This window comes from Enhydra lutris, unplaced genomic scaffold (assembly GCF_002288905.1).
Source record: "Enhydra lutris kenyoni isolate GAN:26980312 unplaced genomic scaffold, ASM228890v2 scaffoldscaffold41, whole genome shotgun sequence".
Lineage (NCBI taxonomy): Eukaryota > Metazoa > Chordata > Mammalia > Carnivora > Mustelidae > Enhydra > Enhydra lutris.
Window position 1 is genome coordinate 15,954,001 of NW_019154125.1, and position 12,041 is coordinate 15,966,041.

Genomic DNA, 12,041 nt, shown 5'->3' on the forward strand with positions numbered 1-12,041 from the left:
GATAGGAACAAAAAGACAGCTGGACTATTTGAAATTTTGGAAGCGACATTCATTCACTTTGGAAAACAGCATGTTTCCTAATATAACAAAATAAAAACCTGAACTAATGGTTAATTTTAGTGTATTCAAAAAGGAAACAACCTCTTAGTCTAACACCAGGAGTCTAACACAAGGAAAGCTGGGATTTCTAGTATAACATTAACATGCTTTCCCCTCCTTTAAGATGATAATGTGCATAATGCCAAGAATGCTCCCTAATTCGAATAAAAATACAGAATTTAATGCAATTGTTAGACTAATTGTAGAAATAGCAGCTTGTGGAAATGAAATGCTATATATGTTATCAAACAGGATCAGAATTATCAATGTTGGTTTCAGTTTTATTTCTCCAAATATTCCTTTCTCAATCTCTGCATCTCTAATTTTGTTCTAAAGTCCTAAATTCAATTGATTTGACCTCACATTGAAATATATTGAATACTAAAAACATTAAAAAATACTCTTTTTTCCAACCTATACTTCTTCTTACACCTTTCTATCTTGCTTAAATTGTTTTTAGTGTTTTAAAATACACAGGTGCATATTTTATGAAAGCCAGGACTCACCAAATGAAAGCAGTGAATTTCATCTCATCTGAAACAGTCTCTTTTTACTTGAAGCCAGCTTGGACCTGAGTCTCCAGTGCATTCACAGTGCCACTAGTTTGCCCACATGCCCTACACCTTTACGTCAACTTTGCTTAAACTTGGCATCATTCCCTAACCACAGCTGCCAACTGTTCAAGGTAAGAGAAAAGGGTCTCTAGAATTAAGGAGAGGAAAAAAAAAAGCTGTTTGCCTGTCTCACTAGCTGTAGAATCTAGGACAGCAGAGTTGTCCTTCTCTAGAGACACAGTGATTAGAACCGCATCAGTTATTATTTTCTCTGACCCTCAACTCAGGCAGGAATCTTACAAAATTAAAAAAAAAAAAAAAAAAAACAAGACAGACATCTGACTATAATTTGGATGGGAGTAGTAAGTGCTTATTCTCTAATGAATGGATAATTTGTTATTAATTATTTTGGAAGTTCCAGAACAGAAATAATCATCTAAAACAACTGCATGTGTCCTGAGGAGACAATGTCTGCTCTAATCTGACAAGGCCACCAAGTACTAGATGTTGAATAAATTAAAAACTGTATAGTAGGGCTTACATGTATTACCAGAAGAATGCAACATATTTCAACACACGTTTCTGTAGCACCACCCACAGCTGTTGAAACTGTGTGTTAATCTTACCATACACACACTGAGAAGTTTTGCAAGAAGGTGAGGCCCAAAGATATTATTAGTTTCGGGTCAGTGAAAAACTTTTTAATAGAATTAACCATACTAGAATTTGCATTCGTCATCCAACCCCTGCCAGTCATCCCAAGACTGATATAAATGTTCCCTTCAGTCAGTATGCATCATGGCAAGTTGACTAAAACAAATAATAAAAACATGAGTTTGTCTTGTTAGCACTCAACTGTATACCAGGCTGAAAAAAAAAAAAAAAAAATGATCCTTAATCTCATCATCAAAAAACTGCAAATATTGGTACATGCATCATCAACATTTGGAGTGCAGCTGAGGAGAGCAGAGGGGGAAGAAACCACTATTTTTCAAGTTCTATAAACTTAGAATTTACACTGTATCATTGTTTTCATTGCACAGCTAGCTGTGTTCTCTTATGTGCCCAATGCAAAGTGCCATATGTCACAAACGTAGTTTGAAAAATCAAGTGAATTAAAATGAAATAAATTTGCTATTAGGAATTTTTCTACATCATACAATTCTCTGTAAAGTGATATATGGATCCTGTGGTGAAAGAAATCCAAGGTTTTATTGTATTAAAGCCTCTGAATTCTTACAGATTCATAATCAATCAAAAAAGGAAATTTAAGAAGTGAACTAAGCCTCCTAAAAAATTAGTTCAACCACCTCATTAAAAAAATAATCAGAACAGAGAGCTTTAATTGAATTAAGCAGTGCTTACACAAGCCACCAATACATTAACTACCTTGATCTGGATATGCTAGCACCTAATTTTTCTCTCATTTCACCTCTTATCCATTTTACACACTGTTCTTAAATTAAAATATATGAAGCTCAGACATGTTCACTTCCCATCCCATTTGTCCAGATTTTATCCAAGTCCCTTTACTTGGTACACAAGTCCCCCAAGTTTTAGATGCAGCCTAGTTTTTGCTCTTTCCTTTTCAACATTGGCTGTTGCCTCAAGTCAATACCAAACCAATGGAAAGGCCCAGTATTATTTCCAGTTGCTTCCTAAGTTCCTGAGTGGATTCCCTTTTAATTTTCTGAAACATCAGAGCATAGTATATATAAATATATAACTGTGATTGAACTTAAAAATAAATACTCTCTCATCAGCCCAGGAAAAGAAAGGTCTTCATTATTCTTCAAAATCTACCTTAAGAATTACCTTCATCATGAAGCTTCATCTGATCTGATTATATAATGTATAATGGATTATATAATGGATTATATGCATTATACATTATATATTAATATATACTATATGTTATAATAAATTAACAAAAATTAAAAACAAAAATTGATGAGTAGTGAAGATTTTATCACTTTATCAATGAAAACTTTTATTATCATATATGCACTGAGCAAATCTGTAGCCTGAAGAAGAAAATAAACCAAGTCAGAAAGGTTCATAGGCTCATACTGATGAGGGAATATAAGGTTAGCTGAAGACAAAGCATAAGCTGACACCCTGCAGCCTCCCTCCTCACCCCCACTTCTGGGTGGGATATGTGTGACATCCTTCCAAGAAGGTCTCAAATATCTTAATGTTAATGCTTTGCTAGTGGGGGAAACAACCTTAACTTGACAATGGCTTGGTCTATGATATCTTGTAGGTCCTCTTTAACATACGAAAGTGCTTTTGAAAACCTCCCTTTTTCCTTACCTCCTCCCAAACCAAAATATGTAATCAACCACCCTTCACAACCATGGTGCAGCAGCTCTTTCTGCCCACATGTCCTGTCCTTGTGCTTTAATAAAACCACCATTTTAAACCAAAAATGTCTCAAGAATTCTTTCTTGGTCGTCGGCTCCAGACCTCACCCCACCGAACTTCATCTATATTCCAAAACCACATCAATATCTACAAAAGTAGACTCTATAGTAGATCAAATGAGATAGAACAAAGGGCTATGTTGCATGGTGACAAACACCATAATGTGATAGACTGTAAGTACCCTGGTAACAGGGACTCTGCATTTTGGTGGAAATATAGAAGAATTATTAAAGGCACAGAACCCAAAGCCAGAAAAGCGTTGTTCAAAGCCTTGCTGTGCTACTTTATTAACTATGTGACTTTGGGCCAGTCACATAAACTTTCTGTGAGTCAGCTTATTCTTCTGCAAAATAGAAATCAACACATCCAGCTTCTGAGGTTACTAAGAGGATTGTAATTCACTTAAGCCCTTGGATCAATGCTAGCCAATATTAAGTGTTAAGGAAGTGTTAGCTTTTAGTATTATTCATGGTATTGTCTAGCACAGTGCCCTTCAAATGATATATAGAACACAGAAACATTTGCTGATACTGTTTATAGAAAGATCAAAAAATATATTGTTGGCAAATTCATGATAAGACACCAAACTTACATAAACTATAATACAGCTGTTAGCTTTGCATTATAGTCATAAAACAAATATTTATTGAGCATTTATTATGTGCTAGGCATACAGTACATACAAAATATGGCTGTAAAATAACATGATTTCACAAGTCATCACGTCCTTTGTTTATCACAAATTAACTACTACTGGAATGAAAAATGTAGAATAAAAATAAATCATTTGCAGAGGCAAAAATCTATGTTTTAGTAAAAAAGACTGGAATCTGTAATACACTATTTTAAAAAAAAGAAAAACAACAGTAACTAATACATCTAAAGTACTAACTGTATTTTGAGGTAAAATCTGCAATTTATAACAACCCCATGATTTCTTAGCTCCTTTTTAATAGATACATAAGCTGAGGCATGAAAGAAGCAACTTGATCAATGATTAAAACCCAAGTAGTCAGACTCCAAAGTTTATTTTTTCATACCATTTTCCCAAGAGGAGCAAGAAAAATAGAAAATAAGTAAAATTCAATCAGAAATAGAAACAAAATATATTTTAGATACGAATATTTCATGGTAAAAATACCAGGGAAAAACAGAGGAAGGTGCACAAAAATTTAAATAGTGGATGAAGGGGAAGAGTAAGAAGACCCAACGTAAAAGGTTGAAGAACAAAAAATAAATTGGCTTTAATATTGTTAAACAAAATAGAAGCTAAAATGAAAGATCTTGGGACAAAGGAAAAACTCAGTAAATTAGTTAACATAACATCTAGGAAAGAAAGAGAGTGCAAATAAACTAAATTTTGTGACATAACATTTGGTCTGAAATATCTTTGAAATTACATGAGCCAGAGTTGTACTTATTTATACTATTTTCTTTTTTTTTTTTTTTAAAGATTTTATTTATTTGACAGACAGAGATCACAAGTAGGCAGAGAGACAGGCAGAGAGAGAGAGAGAGAGGAGGAAGCAGGCTCCCTGCTGAGCAGAGAGCCCGATGTGGGGCTCGATCCCAGGACCCTGGGATCATGTCCTGAGCTGAAGACAGAAGCTTTGAGCCACCCAGGTGCCCTTATTTATACTATTTTCATTAAAAAATTCTCTGTTATTTGAAAACTGAATCCTTCTGGTGGAGATAGGGGATGGTGATTAATGGAGATGCTAACACCCGCCTTAAAGAAATATAAGTCAGGTGTTTGAATATCTAGATGTCAAATTTCTACAGAGATCACTGCTGTCTAGAGCAAGAACTCTCTTGAGTTCTCACTGATAATCTAAACATATTCACTTTCTTATTTCATTCTCTGTTTGCTCAGGTGAGTAAGCATGAAAATCAGAGATGTCCTTAGGAAGAGAACAAGCCGATTAACCAGCAAGTTGTCATATTGGCAAATACATTCAGGCCTCAATCACCACATACTCACATATTCAGCTGTTCATAAAGAAAGGAGTGTGGAAAGGGCCATTGGATTCCACCACCACCACCAACATCATCACCACCCATTAAACATCTTGCTCTCTGTAACCAGATGTGTTATAATCTTCAATAGAAAACTACCTTCTTACAGCTAAGTATGTGTAACCTATCACCATTTATTTAATGCAAATTCCTCACTGCTGTAGGTGTAACAAATATGCAAGTCCAATATTGCTGATGTACAATCAAATCATGCCATTTTAATACCTTTCAGGGAGCAGTCAATGCCAGTATCCTTTATCTGAGGTAAAGAACACCATTAGAGATGATGTAGGTATTCTTTACCTCAGGTTTTCACTTACCAGGATAACATCTAAAACACAACCATTCAACAAAGAAGACATGTGATACCAGACATCATTTAACAAAAAATAGTATCAGTGTTTCCTGTTTTAACTGAAAATAAAGGTCAGAAATTCCATGTCCTATCCTGTTCCATATGCCATTTATAATTTCTATTTGCTTCAGTGATTACTGTACATAGAAACTCTAATTTATAGGGATGCCTGGGTGGCTCAGTCAGTAAGCATCCAACCCTTGATTTTGTCTCAGGTAATGATTTCAGGGTTGTAAGATGAAGCCCTGTGTTGGGCTCTGCACTGGGTGTGGAGCCTGCTTGAGATTCTCCCTCTCCCTCTTCCTGTGTCCCACCACTCCCACTTGTGCTCTCTTTCTCTAAAACAAACAAACAAACAAAACTCTCTAATTTATATTAAATATTGGCACTAATATGTCTGGACAGTACTTCAGGTACCATATGAAGAAACAAAATATCCAAAATTTCAAAATTATATTGAGCATAATTCTATCTATCTTGGACATTCATAAGACATTTTTAAAAACTTCATTGTTTCATGGACATCACTAAGTAATACTGTCACTGAACTGGATAAATATAAAAATAATTGTTAAAAAGAGAAAAGAAAATAGGAACATAATAAAAATGAGAAAAAGGAACAGTCTAATTTATTTCAACAAACATGATTGTGTATCTTGCTCATGCCAAGATTTTGCTAGGATGGAAGATTGCAAAGGTGAGCAGGACACACAAAGGTTTGTACCAAAGGTTTGCCACCTCATGAGAAAGAAGAAATAACAAAACCCAACGTCTCTAAGTGTATTAGTCAGGGTTCATCAGAGAAACAGAGCCATTAGAGCTTGCTATGTGTGTGTGTGTGTGTGTGTGTGTGTGTGTGTGTGTGTGTGTGTGTACACACAGAGAGACACAGAAAGAGAGAGACTCAATTCAAGGAATCAGATCACATGACTGTGGAAAGTGGCAAGTCTAACTCTGCAGAGGAGGCTGGCACTCAGGAAAGAATTGACATTGCAGCTCAAGTTCAAAGGTAGTCAAGCTGCCAGAATTCCCTGTTGTTAGAGAAGGTCAGTTCTTCTATTAAGGCCTTCAAATGCTTGCAGGCCTACCCACATAATGGAAGGCAACCTGCTTTACTCAAGTTTGCCAATTTAAATGTTAATTTCATATAAAAACACTTTTATTTTTTTGAGTGGGGGAGGGGCAGAGGGTGAGAGAGAGAGACAGTCTTAAGCAGGCTCCACGCGCAGCATGAAGCCAAGGCAGGGCTCTATCTCATGACCCTGAGATCATGACCTGAGTCAAAATCAAGAGTCAGACACCCAAACAACTGCGTCACCCAGGTGCTCCTACAAACACCTTTAAAGAAACATCAAAAACAATGTTTGATCAATTACCTGGGTACTTTGATGTTGACACATTAAATTAATGATCTCACTAAGGACCTACTATGAACAAGAACTGTGGCAAGTGTGAAATACACATATATTCAATTTAACTTGTGTTAAGTTGAAAATAAATTGTGGGAATTTAACAGGTTTGATTCAAACCATTTTTCTCATTTTAAGCTTTAGAAATTTTTTTTTTTTTTTTTTTTTTAGTCAGACATTAGTAGGGAAGCAAGGAAAAATTCTCTCTAAATTGAAAAGATTTACAAAAAAGAAAAGAAAAGATTCACAAAGACATGTTTTTGTCACATCAGCTATGGAAAACAGAGAAGAAAATGAAATCTCTTCAAGGTTCTATTTTTAACAGATTTTAGATCTCACTGAAATAACTTGGTATCTATTCATAGCACTGCTTTATGAATTTGAGCTCCTAGTCATACAAATGTACAATAAAAAGATCAGTAGCTTACGGTAAAGGAAACTCCAGCCTACAAGCACTAGACCTGAATTCTACCTGGCTTACAAAATTAAAAGAAGCAAAGTATACAGGCACTGCCTGCTTGGTCAGGAATGTTCCCTGTAAGGAAAAGAATAAAGATAAATGACCCTTAGTTTTTAAGATAACAGAGTAAACACTAACAAAGGCACCCTAATGCACTGAAATAATAATATAAACCAGGGCCTTACAAATGGTGATCCAAAGACAATAATAAAAATGTGAGATGGTAGTATATAAATGGACACTGCAAGCCCAAGACAAGAACCAAAACAAGATCAGACTTGCCAAGGTAAGAACTGGACAATGTGCCAAAACTCACTTTTAAGCACTGGTCTCCAAGATTCTCTTCATCTGATTCCTTGGGAGAGCCTTTGCAGAAAAATGCTCAACTAGCATGTGCTGAGGGCTCATGCCTGGGGTCTCTCAGCTTCCTGGCATGGGAAAAACCAAGGAAATGACAGTGGGGCAGGTTAAAGATGGCTTCCTAACTTGGAGTTGGATTAGTTACTCAACCATTCATATTTTATTCACTCATCCATTCATTTATTCTTTTAACTAATCTGTTCAGATTCCATCTTACACAATTATGTTATGTGGTGCAATGAAACTGCTGGAAGTCAGAAGCTCCCTGTATGCGCTGCCCTCTTCTAGTCTGAGTACCACCACTCTGGTTCATGGAGCCCCACGTGTATCCCTGCTCCCTCCAGGACACTGCCTGCCTCACAGCTACACACAGTCCAGGATGCCTGCCATTAGAGTCCCTCACCCAGCTACTTGAGTAGCCCAGGCCCAACCCCTCACATCTCCTCATCCTGCTGACTTCAGGTGCCATCTATACTCATCTACCAGGGTACTGCTCCAGTCTGACCACTAAGACCAGCTCTGCACATCCTAGAGTCAGACCTAGTCACCAGTGCCAACCTGACCCCATGTCTCTTCTTCTGCACTCTCACCTCAGCAACACCTGCAGAAGCTAATATTTGTTTTTAAATGTCCCCTTGACTAGAACCTGCTAACCAGAGCCTGTGCAAGAGCCCAAGAAACAGAAGGGCAGCTGGTGTTTGCCCAGCTGCCACTGGTGTACTTTGACTGCCATTCTCAGACTCCCTCAAGGCCAATTACAAGTTATTTTTGTAAAACCAGTAGAAACAATGTCATTTTTCTTACAGTTTGATGGAAAATCAAGAAGTGACCTTGGTACTAATTAACTGTGTGATTCTAACAAGTCACTGTATTCTCCTGAGTCTCAGTGTCTCCCTCCAACAGAAGGAGATGACAGGGGATCCGGGCTCAGGAGGTAATGTGAGCCACAAGACCAGTAAAAGTATCACAATGGGGAGATGACTCAGCAAACAATGTCCATCAATGTAAGTTATTACTGTTCTCCTTAAAGTCGATCAAGTACATTCTATAACAATAATTTATGACAGAAAGTATTCCTCCAAGAAGCCCACCAGAAAAATGTCATCAGCAGTGATGTAGGTATTCTTTACCACAGAGTTTTCATTTACCAGGATAACAGTTACAAACATGGACCTTCAACACCCCCCTCCCACAAAAGGGGGACAGTGTTGAAAATTTTATGCAGAAAGACAGTGGGTCGGGGTACATGGGTGACAAGTATCCCTGGCAAGGATACATGCATCTTCTACACTTCAGAAAGCACCAGCCACTCTGGTTCCCACAACCAGCAGTTTCCAACCAGCGTGGAATCTCAGCCTATGGATGACAGTGGAGTTCAACCTCTTATTGAAGATAAGACTTTTCTTTTTATTGTAGATAATAATGGCAAATCGTAAATACAATGCTTAATGACAACAGTGTTGCAGCAAAGTGTTGTTGCCTGGCAAACAGTGAATAGAAATTTCCTTTAAAGAAGGAACAGCTTTGGGGGGGGGGGCAGAAAAAAGAGCCAGCTGTGTTTCTGAAGTAGAATCTGCCAAAAACAGGACCCCTACAACCCTATATAACCGAGCTTTAGTCAAATGGTAGGGCAGTGTCCTGCTTCTCCAGTTGTATTTTTCCCCAAGTCAGCAGCTAACATCTGGAAAATAACAGCCCTGAAAAGAGAAAAACTGTTTGTAAGATGGTCTTTTAATAAAAGTATATTTTTCTATACATGTAATCCTTTCCCCTCTTCATAGCCTTGCTCCTGTTAAGTCTCCTAGCCATATCCAGGCTGGGGATTCCTCCACACTTCCCTAAGTGTTGGAAGACCTTCACCATGCTACCTGAGAATGGAAGAGCCAATGTCTTGTTACATAGCATTAAAGGGCAGGGGCATATCTTTTATCTTCAATTTAGAAAGATACAGACCGAGAAGGTCACACAAGCTTTTAGCAACAGAATAGAACTGGAACAAGACCCAGATCCTTCTAGAGCTCTATCCACTTTGTGCCTTCATCCCCTCCACTCACTTGCATCTGATATATTTGAATATCAATCCATTATACCTGCATTTGTATTCCTCAAAATAACTCATAGTACCATTTATACCATAGCATTTCATAGCTATAAAACACTCTATATATCAACATATCCAATCCACTCAAAGATAACATAAGTTAGGCTTAAAGATATAGATCTTTCTGTCAAAGTCCTATTTCTAATTAATATAAAGAGTGTCACCTGGGATGCCTGGGTGGCTCAGTCGGTTAAGCCATTGCCTTCCACTCAGGTCATGATCCCAGGGTCCTGGGATCAAGTTCCGCATCCGGCTCCCTGCTCAGCGGGGAGCCTGCTTCTCTCTGCCTCTGCCTGCCACTCTGCCTGCTTGTGCTCTCTCTCTCTCTCTGACAAATAAATAAATAAAATCTTAAAGAAAAAAAAGTGTCACCAAAATCTGTATTTTAAGTCGTATCTGTGTATTTGCTTAAACTGACCTTAGAACATCCAACCTAACCCTCTGTTATTCACTTCCTTGTTCATTATTTGTTGTATTATTTTGACTCCTTAATATAACTGTATTTTCTCCTGAACTTCAAAATATCTAATAGTAAGTCCATATTTATGTTCAACAAATACATGTTGTTGGATTAAAAACATCCAAATTCAAAGTCAAGAAAAACATAAATTTCACCAACTCTATTGAGATATAGTTGACATATACAACATTCTTTATAGGCTGTCTTACAGCAAATTGAAGAAAAACATATATCAAAATTGTTATAAAGAATGTCATCAGATGGGGTGCCTCTGTGGCTCAGTTAGTTAAGCATCTGCCTTTGACTCGGTCATGACCTCAGGGTCCTGGGATCAAGTCCCTCATCAAGCTCCCTGCTCAGCGGAGGGTCTGCTACTCTCTCTCCCTCTGACCCTCCTCCCCATTTGTGCTCTCTCTCTCTGTCTCAAATAAATAAAATCTTAAAAAAAAAAAAAAAAAAAAAAAAAAAAAAAAACATGTCATCAGGCACGTCTGGGTGGCTCAGGTGGTTAAGCATCTGACTCCAGCTCATCCAGCCCCACACCTGGCTCCCCACTCAGCAGGAAGTCTGCTTGTCCCTTTCCCTGTACCCCTTCCCCTGTCCATGATCTCTTTCTCTCTCTCAAATAAAATCTTCTAAAAAATAATGCCATCATTAAAATATTACATGCATATGAATATGCATGTTAATACCTAACATACTGCATACATATACACTCTTTGAAGCATCAGATATAGCACCTAATGAAAGTTCAATTACATATGGACCATTTGTAAAACAAATATATTCTCTAAAGAAAAAAAAAAAAAGACTATAAAAATAAGTTTCCCAGTACAGCTCATGTGATTCTAGTTCATTTTAATGGCATCCAATTTGGTTGTATAATGTACAACATGAAGAATGCTAGGCTAAGTCTCCAGCAGATCTTGAGTTTCAGTGCTGACTCTTTGGAGCTGCAACACTGTGGGTAACTTCCCAACTTCATGGACTTCCCAGTTTTCTTATCAGCAAAGTGAAGGGGTTAAACTAGAAATCTTCATCCACTCTATCCTGAAAAGATTCTGATGCAATTTAATATTACATGTGGATCAGCAGGTGTGCTCTGCAGACCAAGAAAAGTTACCATCAGGATTCTAGAAACTAAATGTGCATTGTAATGGGCTTCCACACAAAAACAAAGGCACAAATGTCCATAGGAACATTCTTCATAATAGCCAAAAGATGGAGACAGCCAAAATTCCCATCACCTAATAACAGATAAACAAACTGTGATTTCTCCCTACAATGGAATATATTTGGCCATAAAAAGGAATTAATTACTAATACATGCTACAACATGGATGGGCCTTGAAAACGTTATACTAAATGAAAATGCCAGACTCTCTCTCTCTCTCTCTCTCTCTCTCTCTCTCTCTCTCTCACACACACACACACACACACACACACACACACACACACATTGTATGAGTCTATTTGTATGAAATGTCAAGAATTAACAGATCTATGGAGACAGAAGCAGATTAGTGGTTGCTTGGGGCTGGGGGTGAGGAGAATGGGAGGAATTACTAAAGGGTCTGAACATTCTATTTGTGGTGATGAAATGTTCTACAATTATGATGATGATTGCACAACACTGTGTACATACAAAAAAAAAACAATGAATTTTACACTTAAGGTGAATACTACGATACTTGAATTATATTTCAATAAAGCTACAATTATAATGCAGTGTGTTAAGAATCTCTCTATGGCGGGGCGCCTGGGTGGCTCAGTGGTTAAAGCCTCTGCCTTCGGCTCAGGTCA